Source organism: Mesoplodon bidens, assembly GCF_964165515.1.
Source record: "Mesoplodon bidens genome assembly, chromosome: 4".
In the NCBI taxonomy this organism is placed as follows: domain Eukaryota; kingdom Metazoa; phylum Chordata; class Mammalia; order Artiodactyla; family Ziphiidae; genus Mesoplodon; species Mesoplodon bidens.
Window position 1 is genome coordinate 58,214,383 of NC_138160.1, and position 13,597 is coordinate 58,227,979.

The following is a 13,597-nucleotide window of genomic DNA, read 5'->3' on the forward strand; positions in this document are numbered from 1 at the left end:
TCATTTGGGTCAAAATCTTTATGTCTTCCAGAGAGCCTGCAGCATCCTGCTCCCTCCAGAAGACCTTACCCAACCAAAATCGAAATGAAGGGCTGCTACTCTCTTTTCCAGCCACGAACCTCCATCCTACCTGGCACTCATTGTCAATGAGCTTCTCACATAAAGGCTGTGCTGTAGAGAAAAGCAGCAATTTCTCCTCCCCTGAAATATTCCCCCCAGTACTCCAAGTCCACTAAACTTTAGCTGCAGTATTGTACTTGGTGTGGAATGAGTCTGTAACAAAATCCTTTGGGTTCTTCAAGATTTTTCTCCTAAACTTTGGTTTTTAGCAGTTTGACTCTGATATGCCTGGGCTTGTGTGTGTGTGTTTTTAAATCTATCCTGTGAGGAGTTTGCTCTCCTTCCTAAGTCCGTAAATTCATCTCGTTCTCCAAATTTGTACATTTTTTACCTATTCTTTTTTTAAAAAATATTCTTTGCTGCACCATTTTTTTTCTCTTCTCCCTCAGTGACGCCAATTGCACATATATTAGACCTTTTGATACTGTCCACAGGTCCCTGTGGATCTGCTCTTTTTTTTTTTAATCTCTCTTCTGTCTGTTCTTCATATTGGATCATTTCTATTGAACTATTTTAAAGTGCACTGATTTTTTTTCTTTTCTCTCTATTTTACTGTTAAGCACAATCAGTAAATTTTTGGGGGGATATTGCAATTTTCAGTTCTAGAATTTTCATTTTTTAAAATAGTTTTTTAAGAATCATTTTCGGATCTATCACTATACTCATCTGTGAAACATCCATATGAAGAATGGTGAGATAATTTTCTCAGTTCAATTTTACATCTAGAAAAATCAAAGAATTGAGAGGTTAAGCAGATATATCAAGATTGGAGAGGCAGTGATAAATAGAGTCAGGATATATAATATATAGTATGTAATATGGTGGAGGGTGATGGAGAGAAGAACAGGACAGGAAGAGATTAAGAAGTGTGGGAATAGGGACTTCCCTGGTGGCACAGTGGTTAAGAATCTGCCTGCTATTGCAGGGGATGCGGGTTCGAGCCCTGGTCTGGAAAGATCCCACATGCCACAGAGCAACTAAGCCTGCGCACCACAACTAATGAGCCTGTGCTCTAGAGCCCACGTGCCACAACTACTGAATCCACGTGCCACAACTACTGAAGCCCACACACCTGGAGCCTGTGCTCTGCAACAAGAGAAACCACCGCAATGAGAAGCTCACCCACTGCAACGAAAGAGTAGCCCCCTTTGCAACAACTAAAGAAAGCCCATGCGCAGCAACAAAGACCCAACACAGCCAAAAATAAATAAATACATTTACATTAAAATAAAAGAAGTGTGGGAATGGGGGGGAGTTTGCAATTTCAAATGAGATGTTTAGGGAAGGCTTTATTGAGAAGGTGAGGATAGAGGAAATATCTGAAAGAGGCAAGGTAAGGGGGAAAGGTTTTCATTCAGTGGGAAGATCAAGTGCCCTCAATAAGTATATATTTTGTGCATATGTTATATATGGATCACTGGATCTTCCATTATATTCTTATGAGTTGGTGGGGCACAAGTTTATCATACAGAATTTCAAAGGCCAGAAGTAGTCAAATTGTTTTATGAACTATTTTATTTCATACCAGATTGGGTTCTTTTAAAGGATTTGATGAGTCCTACATAGTAATTTTGGTTCTACAGAATATATTACATCCTTGGCATGTGTAAAGTGCTTTATAGGAACTAACAAATTGGTAAGCATGAAGTAGAGATAGAAGACTATGAAAAATTTTCTTTCCTCTGATGAATATATAAATTGTAACTTTTACTCCCTATAATTGATGACTAGGAAATTTAGACCAACCCTCCCACTAAGGAAACCTAAAAAACTGTATAAAGCATAAAAAATATTTACTTAAAAGCATCAAAATGTTAACCAAGTAGTGAAGAGCTTAAAAGCCAAAATCTGGAAGTTAAGAACTCAGAGAACAGGACTGATATTCAAATCTAATTTCTCCCTAAGAGCATTTGCCAGTCCTAAAGAAACAGCTGCAAAACTGAGCTGTACTTTCGACAAATTTCTGGGGCCAGGGAGCAAAAGGCAAGACATGCAACCTACCAGAGGTAGAAATTCTAATAAATTACCTCCACTTTAAACTGGGGTCCCAAAGAGTTGCAGCTCCAGGTAAGGTGAATCATGAGTAAACCAATCCTTGCACATAATTTCCTTCTGGCTTTATGTTATCTGGGTGGTCCAAGGAACCTCAAGCCTTGAACTTGGTTTGAGATGGATCCAGACTGGTAGGACCTCAGGTGTCTGGCAGAGGCAAATGAAAATCCTCTTTGGAAGAAGATGCTATAATACTAAGCCTCAAATTATTCTTACAAATAATTTTTGAAGTACAAGGTCCAACCACTATCAAAAATCAATAGTCATACAGGGAAACAAAATACATTGAGCAAGAACCAGCAGAAACAACAGAAAATTAAAATAGGCTTATAAGCACTGGAGTTAATATCTGTTGAAATCATTAGCCACAAACTATAAAACCACCTTGCTATGTTTGAAGAAGAGAGCAAGAGGGAGACTCTTGTTTAAAGAAGGTTTTATGTTTGAGGAAGAGAGAGAGCCAAAGGTAATAACTTTTTAAGATATAATAACTGAGAATATTCAGAACTGATGAAAGACATCAATCCATAGATTCAAGAAGCCTAATTGTTTCTACACATTGTATCCACTCAGCACTTCCAGACACATCATAGTAAAACCATAGCGAGCCAAAGAAACGGAACTGTATATATACCATACATTAAAAGTAGCCATAGGGAAAAGGACATAATGCCTTCAAAGACATAAAGTTAAATTGATAGCTGACTTCTGAAAATCAATAATGGAAGTCACAAGACAGTAAAATGGTATCATCAACAGGCAGAAAGAAAACAATAGCCTGCTTAGCATTCTATTTCCTATATATATATATATATATATATATAGAGAGAGAGAGAGAGAGAGAGAGAGAGCGCTCAATAATAAAGATGAATGAAGACTTTTTTAAAAGAGAGAGTTTAGGAAATTCTAAAAGATGTATGTCAGAATTCTAAAAAATGATCCAGATGGAAAGTTTGGGATACAGAAAAATATGAAGAGCAAAAAAAAAAAAAGTATCTATGGAATTTTAAAATTATATAGAATTTAAAATTTTGACAACAATAGCAAATGAGTTGGGATGTGGGTAAATGGGGTTAAAGTGTGCTTATGTTTCTGAATTGTATAGGCCAGTGATAAAGATCAATATTTATACTAGACTTAGAAAAGTTAACAATGCAAGGTTAAAAATAAAATAATAAATATTAAAAAAATAGTTTCTAAGCTTTTAACACTGAAAGAAGAGGTAACTAGTGTAAATCTTCCAAAATAGTAAATAAGAAAAAATAATAATAAATCTTAGTCAATCCAAAAGAAGTCAGAAAACAAAAGACAAAATCACAGAAGAGGTTGGACATAGTGAAATCATGAAATAAGATGATAGATTAAAACTCAAATATATCAGTAATTACATTAAATGAAAATGGGCTGGCATTACTATTGCTTAACAAGTACACATAAGAAGGCTGTGAAGAATATTAGAGAGTGCACTGGGCAGAGGGTGGGAAGCTTGAATTCAGGTGCTGGTTTAGTTATCAGCTAGCCATGGAATTCTGAGCAGTTCTCTGGACTTCAGTTCCCCCAAGAAATGAATAATGAACAGAGAGTGAGCTTCATTCATCCCTTAGAGACGTAGAGACTGCTCTCATGACCTCTTTTTATAGGTCCTAGGTCTTAAGACAGCCTCTTGTTGCTAAGGGCTTGATACATTCCTAGAAGGAAGGGACGCCCTCTGCTGAGATAAAATTGAATTCTCTTAAGCCCTTGTCAGCTACTGGGCAAGAAGATATCTGAGATGGCATAAGGAAATGGTATATTTAGAGGTGGAGAGGCCTTAGTTAAAGGTAGCATAAACACCCTTTAAATGACTGTTCATACTCTCTCCAGAATCTCCAACTTGAGGTAGCAAATGAAAGATGCAACTCATTGGTCTCTAAAGAAGGCTGGGCAGAACTCCCAAAGAAGCTTATATTCATCTTCCTCCATAAGAAATTTAGATTTATCAACATGTAGTATACCTAATCACACTGGTGCCCTCACTTGGTTCATATGTAAGATTGTCACAGGTCACAAACAGAGCTGGAGTTATCCTGAGGGAAAACTGGGAATTCCACAATGGAATACCATCATTCCTTCATTGGCTTTCAGTGTATTGTAACGTAGTACAGCTTGTATGTTGCCAACTAACAACTTGAACAATTGGCTTAAAAATATTCCTGCCAAAAAATTACAAATTGAATAGAATATTAATAGTACAAGCTTAAGCAAAGAGCAAGAAAATGGCAGAGCTGACCTTTATCCTGCGCCTTCATCCATATTACAAAGTAAAAACAAAATAATTATTCACATCTGCAAAGAGGCCTGCTGAAAATATATCAAGAAAGCTTTTTGAAATACAGATTTATACCTTATGTCAATAAGGAAAACCTCAACTAATATCAGCTGATATCCACTCATGATTGAATAGGGCCACTGTAGTTAGCAGGAAACCTTAAAGTATGATTCATTACAATTTTCCCCATCCTTTTAAAATTTATTTTGCATTTGTTTTATAAGTTAATATGATTGCTTGTGTGTACAATTAGTAAACAGACATTTTGGAGGTAGGGTGGGGGTAGGGAGTGGGGGCACTACACAGAGAAATCTGGAGACCCCAGGCCTAGTTAAAACCCAGATCCCTGGGGCTGACCTTGAGAATGACATGAATCCCAGGGCTACCTGGGAACTGAGTAGCCACAGGTCCTTCGACCAGAAGGGTTGAGCACTGTGGTGGAGTGGCTCTGAAGTCACACAGAGACTCCAGTTCCAGTCTGTGTCCTCTAGGCAAGTGGAATATGTCTAGCCATTGCTGGGTGGTCAGGCAGGGTTATTTCAGTCCCAGTTCCCTTGTGGATGTGCTGTCTCAGCACCCAGCTTAACTCAGAAAACCTGGTCCACCATGATGCATACAGTCCACTTAGCCCCATTTCCAACGGAACTTTGACAGAACCTACTTTCCACATGCTCCATGACTTCAACTTTCCAAACATTTGTTATTTTTAATTTTAAAAAGAGATTTTTCCTTTAGTTTCTGAGTATGAGTGATACTGTGATTTTTAATAAGAAATATGTATATTTGGTCTTCCTCCGCTGTTTTTGACACAGAGCTCCTAAAACCCTTGGAATTTCCGAAGTGGTGTGAGCGGAAAGGTGTCTTTTGTTATGTTAAGGATTTGACTTTTGGAGGCACCTAAGGATGGGGGCTGGTTGCCAGTAAAGCCAACCATGTGGTTAGAGGGCTGGAACTTTCAGTCCCACCCCCGGGGAGGGGAGACACTGGAGGTTGAATCAGTCACCAGTGGCCAATGACTTAATCAATCATAACTATGTAATAAAGCCTCCATAAAAACCCAGAAGTCCAGAGTTTGGAGAGCTTCCGAGTTGAGGAACACATTGAGATTCAGGGAAGCTCCTCAAACTTTTCCCATACCTTTGTCCTATGTGTCTCTTCCATCTGGCTGTTCCTGATTTAGGCCCTTTTATAATAAACCGGTAATCTAGTAAGTAAACTGGTTTCCTGAGTCCTGTGAGTCACTCTAGCAAATCAGTGGAACCTGAATAGGGGGTGGTGGGAACCTCTGAGCCTTAGCAGTTTGGTCAGAAGCACAGGTGACAACTCGGACTTTCAGGTGGTGTCTGACACGAGTGGGGTGTGGACAGTCTTGTGGGGCTGAGCCCTTAACTGGTGGGATCTGACACTATCTTCAGGTACACAGTGTCAGAATTGAGTGTAGGACACTAAGCTGGTGTCCCCAAAATTGCCTGGTGGTGTGTGGAAACCATCCCCTGAGTCCCCCTCCACATTAAAATTGGGTCCTGAACATTTTGGTGTGACATATTTTTCAATGTTTTGTATTCCATTTATATCACCATTCCTATGTATTAAAGTAGGGAGAAATATTCATGTGATTATTTTGCTATCTTGACTCAAAATCTTTGAACACTGATTTGGAAGGTTAACAAGCTGAAGCCCAGATAGGGTCATTGAGCTTCACAGGTGCCACAGCAAGGTGTTATTAAAGTCAGGTCTCTTAATTAGGATACAGTGCTCTCTCCTTTTCACCACATTGAGCTATGGGATTTTATTTGCTTTGTTGGTCTATTTATGTAAACGTATTTATTAAGCTTCAGTAGCCTGGGGATCAAATAAAATAGCAGCTCTATTGTATTTCAAGCTAAATCAGCTCAGCTGGGATAGCAAAATGTGTAATGACCCTTGCAAGACATGTGCCCTCTCCCTGAATTGTCCAAGAATGTCAGGGGTTGTTTAGTCCAAAATAGCCATTCTTCCTGTCATGGTCCTGGTTCTCTTTCCAACAGATGTCTCACTCCAGATTACTTGAAGCCATGCAGTATCCGATTACTGAGCTGGTGAGCGGCTTAGCATGAACTATGTGACCCAATTCTGGCCCATTAGATAAGAGAGCAAGGGGGGAGGTGGGAAGGGAGGGCACATCTGGAGAAGACTTCCTCACTCCTAAGAAGAGAGGTAAGACAGGTAACCACCCCCCTCCCCTTTTGTTTCCTCTGGACATTAAAAATGTCCGGATGTGACTTTTGGGACTTCCACGGATATATTCCTCTTGAGCTGAGCCAAATCAGAGTAAAGTGGAAAAGTGAGAAGCACCAGGTCCTAATGATGCCACTGAGCTCCTGTGTTAACAATCCCAGCGCTGGGGCTTCCCTGGCGGTGCAGTGGTTAAGAATCCACCTGCCAATGCAGGGGACACAGGTTCAAGCCCTGGTCCAGAAAGATCCCACATGCCGCAGAGCAACTAAGCCTGTGCGCCACAACTACTGAGCCTGCGCTCTAGAGCCTGTGAGCCACAACTGCTGAGCTCATGTGCTGCAACTACTGAAGCCTGCATGCCTAGAGCCCGTGCTCTGCAACAAGAGGAGCCACCACGATGAGAAGTCCGCACACTGCAACGAAGAGTAGCCCCCACTCGCTGCAACTAGAGAAAGCCCGCACACAGCAATGAAGACCCAACGCAGCCAAAAATAAAAATAAATAAATTTAGGAAAAAGAAAAACAACAATCAACCCCAGTGCTTCCCAGCCCCGGACTGTTCTCTCATTATTATTTACATCACTTTGAGTTGAGGTTGCTACTACTTGAACACTGAAGCATCCTAACTGATAATCCCTGCTTCCAAATGGCTCCAGCCTTGAGAACAGGATCATCTAGACCAGCACTGCCCAATAGAAATATTGAATATAATGCAAGCTGCAAGTATGGGCCACGTATGTCATTGAACATTTTTTAGTGGCCACATTAGGATGAAATTAACTTCAATAATGTATTTTTCACATAATGTATGTAAAAATTTATCATTTCTACATGTATTCAACATAAAATTATTGAGTTATCTTACAATCTTTTTTTTTGTATTGTCTTCAAAATCCAGTTTGCATTCTACACTTATAGCACATATCTTTATTCAGACTACCCGCATTTTAAGAGTTCAAAAGCCATCATAATGGAAAAGAATATGAAAAAGAATGTATATAGGCATAACTGAATCACTTTGCTGTGCAGTAGAACTACAACATTGTAAATCAACTATACTTCAATAGAAAAAAAAAAAAAAAAGCCATGTGTGACTAGTGACTGCTGATCTAGGTTCTCCAGCAGGCTGCGCTGGGGACTGGGTTGCCTCTCTCACTGGGGCATTCAGGATTGGAAATGGACTGAGTGGGGACCCCTGCTGGGGATCCCGAGATACGCATTTTGGTTGAGTCCATTATACCTGGGAAGTTGGGGATGTGTTCTAGCTTCAAACACGTGCTGACCTGGACCAGGTCTCTTCACAATGACATCCAGGCCTGATACTCAGCCCAGGTCACCAACCAGACCCTCCTCTTTCCCTGTGGGTTTTCCTGAGAGAGCCCTCGATGTCTTTTCCTGCTGGTGTGTACTTCAGTCAGGACCACACTGGACTTCTAAACAGAAAAGATCTTACATCTCTCTTCCCAGCAAGTTTCTTCATCTCCCTCCTTACAATTTTTTTAAAACTCTTTATGGGCCACCTCTTCATAACAAGGGCCACTGGGATGGGCAGAAACTTGTTTTTTAGGCCATAAATGTCATTTTACCTTCCAGGGCATTAAGTCCCAATTCATCTTATGTTTAGATAATTGAGAGGGGACACTTAAGTCCCAGGCAGGCAAAGAAATCAGTAGCTACTTTTAAAAGGAAGCATTTCTGCTCAAGTTCCATCTAAGCAGCTAACAAAACAAAACTGAAAAAACAAACAAAAAAAACCTTTCATGTTTTCTTTCAGTTAGACATTTGGAAGTGTAGATAAATAGACACAGTAGGTGCCTGATGAAGTGTAACTTTATTATTTTTCTAATAGCTGAAGAGCTATTGCTGGTTGCTTCCAGCAAAGGTAGACAAAGACAGTGCATCAACCCATCTTAAATAAGGGGTGTCATGTGGCAGTAACAGAAGTAACGGCAGGAAAAGATAGCGGACCTGCTGGAGGAGGGAACAAATTCTACATCTCTTTCTCTGTGAGATGCTTAGAATCAGAATGGCCCTTTGGACTGAGTAAGCTGCAGGGGTTTTCTTGGACAATTCCAAGGTCAGAATGAGGGGGAGGTCTAGAGAGGGATGTAGGGTTTCCTATGAATTAGTGCTGGTTGGGGGGGGGTGTGGGGAGGCTCACATGATTATTCTGAACACTAAAATTGAGTTTTAACCTTGTTTATACCATGGCAGTCCATACAATTACAGCAGATAAGAAACACCAGATATTGACCATCTGTAGTTATTGACATTAGCTTTTAACTGCAACTACATATCTAGTTCTGTTTTCTATGTAGAATGTGTAAAATAATGATGTACCATGATGATGTTTCTCAGATTTTCCTGTTTTTAGAATCACCTGGAGATCTTTTAAAAATCCCCATGCCCAGGCTGTGCCCCAGACCGATTAACCCAGAATCTCTAGAGGAAGGACCCTGGCATCGCATTTTCTAACGCTCCCTTAGGTGATCGCTTTGTGCGGTGAGGTTTAAGAACAAGTAAATTATGACATTCATGGTGTCCTTTTTAACAACGACTTTAAAACATTAAATAGGTTTAATACAAAATATCCAGGTGAAGTTGGTGCTCTTGACTGTCTGCTCAACAATTCTTCCCACTTCTTATTTTCCAATAGAGCCCTCATTGTGGCCCTGTGCTTCAAAGAGTAAATCATGATTGGTCTTTCCTTTGTGGAAGGGGTGGAAGGATGGGGGATTACATGCTGGGAATGGGGATAACATCCCTCAGTGTACTACTTGCTGAGCCCTGACCTTTGGAAAAACCAAGTAATACTCCTGCAGCAGAACAGAGGAGAAGGTGGGGAGAAGAAAGTGTTACACTGTTCAGTGTGGGTGGAAAGACGCCAGTAGGGTTCTTTCCAGTCTAATGATATTGTTCATAAGAACCAGTCACCAAGTTGTGTACAGGGTTCTGAGAAAAACATGTGCTCCCTGGGAGTGGCACTATTGGCTCTATTCACTTTGTCCTTCCTGTCCCAATCTGGTGTCTGTGATGTCTGGTAACATTCCTTGAGCAGGAGAGCTGTTCTGAACTCCTGCCACTCGGAGTGACGTTGGATGCTGGGTGAACCAATTATCAGTCACTCAAAATGTGCCCAGAGAGGCAGGATTCCTGGGGAGTGGGGCAGCCACTGGAGAGTCCAGTCCAGCACATAGAGGAGGTAGGTCCCTGGTCTGTGTTTGCCTCTGGGGACACATTTCTAAAGGACTGCTGTTCTGGAGGCTGACTCTCCATACCCAGTCCTAGCCTGTGGGAGGATTCTGTGAGCACTCTCCTGCAAGTAGGCAAGAAGTCCTGGCAAATGGCCTCTGAGAGGAAATTAACTTTAACTTGTTTAAATGTAAGGCAGTCTTAAAAAAAAAACAAAAAAAACCCCAGGGAAAGCCATTCTAGAGACTCACATATACATGAGTTATCACAAGTTATCATATGATCTATAAGAAAGCCTATATTTATCTCTCTTCTCCTCTTTGATCTTCTTTGAATTGTTATAGGAACTGGACACCTCCCACAAGGACAGGGCCCACTTCCAGCAATATATGAGGCACTCTTATTGAATCAACCCCCCTGAAAATAATAACTATAAACCTGTAACAGGGTATTAAGAACTCACTACCTAAAAGCATTGAAGAGTAAGAAAAAGCAGGCAGATGTTGGAGAGGGTATAAAATCTGGAAAAAGGGAAGGACACTGGGTGAGCATCCTATTTTTTGTTTGTTTTGTTTTTTAATTTATTTTATTTATTTATTTTTATTTTTGGCTGTGTTGGATCTTCATTGCTGCACGCAGGCTTTCTCTAGTTGCGGCGAGCAGGGGCTACTCTTCGTTGTGGTGTGTGTGCTTCTCGTTACAGTGGCTTCTCTTGTGGCAGAGCACCGGCTCTAGGCATGCGGCATCAGTAGTTGTGGCTCGCGGGCTCTAGAGCGCAGGCTCAGTAGTTGTGGTGCACAGGCTTAGTTGCTCCGTGGCATGTGGGATCTTCCTGGACCAGAGCTCGAACCCATATCCCCTGCACTGGCAGGCGGCTTCTTAACCCCTGAGCCACGAGGGAAGTCCCTTTTGTTTTGTTTTGTTTTACAAATTTTAGCCTGAGGGCAGACCCAGTCCCCAGTCTGCAGGTCAGAGAAGCCTGTAATCTTATGCTTGAAGAACCAGGGGGCCGAGTTCAGGGCAACTGTAGCATCTGGAAAGGGAGAGGAGAAATCCCAGAGGCAGAGTCAGAGAAGAGAAGCCCTTATAAACTGCTTATAAACTCTGCTCAAGTTTCTGGCTGACCTCTGAATTATTCATGTGCAGGGCCAACTCCAAGCAACCCAGCTGCTAAGACTAAAGCACTGAACTGATGTTTTAGACTCTGGTTCTTCCTGCTTAAAAAAAAAAAAAAAAACAATGTTCTTTGGAGAAACATAACAGAATCAAGATTCTCTATAACATTTGCTCATAATGTCAAAGATAGGATAAAAAATTATTTCACATGAGATTGGTTCAAGATGGCAGAGTAGAAGGATATGTGCTCACTCCCTCTTGAAAGAGCACGAGAATCACAACTAACTGCTGAACAATCATCGACAGGAAGACACTGGAACTCACCAAAAAAGATATCCCACATCCAAAGACAAAGGAGAAGCCACAGTGAGATGGTAGGAGGGGCACAATCACAATAAAATTAATTCCCATAACTGCTGGGTGGGTGACTCACAAACTGGAGAACACTTATACCACAGAAGTCCACCTATTGGCGTGAAAGTTCTGAGCCCCACGTCAGGCTTCCCAACCTGGGGGTCTGGCAACAGGAGGAGGAATTACTAGAGAATCAGACTTTGAAGCCTAGTGGGATTTGATTGCAGGACTTCGACAGGACTGGGGGAAACAGAGACACCACTCTTGGAGGGCACACACAAAGTAGTGTGTGCATGGGGACCCAGGGGAAGGAGCAGTGACCCCATAGGAGACAGAACGAGACCTACCTGCTAGTGTTGGAGGGTCTCCTGAAGAGGCAGGGGGTGGTTGTGTCTCAATGTGAAGACAAGGATGCTGGCAGCAGAAGTTCTGGGAAGTACTCCTTGGAGTGAGCTCTCTCAGAGTCCTCCATTAGCCCCACCAAAGAGCCCAGGTAGGCTCAAGTGTTGAGTCGCCCCAGGCCAAACAACCAGCAGGGAGGGAGCCCAGCCCCACAGATCAGCAGACAAGCAGATTAAAGTTTTACTGAGCTCTGTCCACCAGAGCAACACCCAGTTCTACCCACCACCAGTCCCTCCCATCAGGAAACTTGCACAAGCCTCCTAGATAGCCTCAACCACCAGAAGGCAGACAGCAGAAGCAAGAAGAAATACAATCCTGCAGCCCATGGAACAAAAACCACATTCAAAGAAAGACAGACAAGATGAAAAGGCAGAGGGCTATGTACCAGATGAAGGAACAAGCTAAAACCCAAGAAAAACAACTAAATGAAGTGGAGATAGGAAACCGTGCAGAAAAAGAATTCAGAATAATGATAGTGAAGATGATCCAGGACTTCGAATAAAGAATGGAAGCAAAGATTGAGAAGATGCAAGAAATGTTTAACAAAGACCTAGAAGAATTAAAGAACAAACAAACAGAGATGAACAATACAATAACTGAAATGAAAAATACACTAGAAGGAATCAATAGCAGAATAACTGAAGCAGAGGAATGGATAAGTGACCTGGAAGACAGAATAGTGGAATTCACTGCCATGGAACAGAATAAAGAAAAAAGAATGAAAAGAAATGAAGACAGCTTAAGAGACCTCTGGGACAACATTAAACACAACAACATTCACATTATAGGTGTCCCAGAAGGAGAAGAGAGAGAGAAATGACCTGAGAAAGTATTTGAAGAAATTATAGTCCAAAACTTTCCTAACATGGGAAAGGAAATACCCACCCAAGTCCAGGAAGTGCAGAGAGTTCCAGGCAGGATAAATCCAAGGAGAAATATGCCGAGACACATAGTAATCAAATTGACAAAAATTAAAGACAAAGAAAAATTATTGAAACAAACAAGGGAGAAAGGCTAACAGTTGATTTCTCAGCAGAAACTCTACAAGCCAGAAGGGAGTGGCAGGATATATTTAAAGTGATGAAAGGGAAGAAACTACAACCTAGATTACTCTACCCAACAAGGATCTCATTCAGATTTGATGGAGAAATCAAAAGCTTTACGGACAAGCAAAAGGTAAGAGAATTCAGCACCACCAAATCAGCTCTACAACAAATGCTAAAGGAATTTCTCTAAGTGAGAAACACAAGAGAAGAAAAGGACCTACAAAAACAAACCCCCCAAAATTAAGGAAATGGTCATAGGAATATACATATCAGTAATTACCTTAAATGTGAATGGATTAAATGTTTTAACCAAAAGACACAGGCTCACTGAATGGATACAAAAACAAGATCCATATATATGTTGTCTACAAGAGACCCATTTCAGACCTAGGGACACATACAGACTGAAAGTGAGGGGATGGAAAAAGATATTCCATGCAAATGGAAATCAAAAGAAAGCTGGAGTAGCAATACTCATATCAGACAAAATAGAGTTTAAAATAAAGTATGTTACAAGAGACAAGGAAGGACACTACATAATGATCAAGGGATCAATCCAAGGAGAAGATATAACAATTATAAGTATATATGCACACAACATAGGAGCACCTCAATACATAAGGCAACTGCTAACAGCTATAAAAGAGGAAATCGACAGTAACACAGTAATAGTGGGGGACTTTAACACCTCACTTACACCAATGGACAGATCATCCAGACAGAAAATTAATAAGGAAACACAAGCTTTAAATGACACAATAGACCAGATAGATTTAATTGATATTTATAG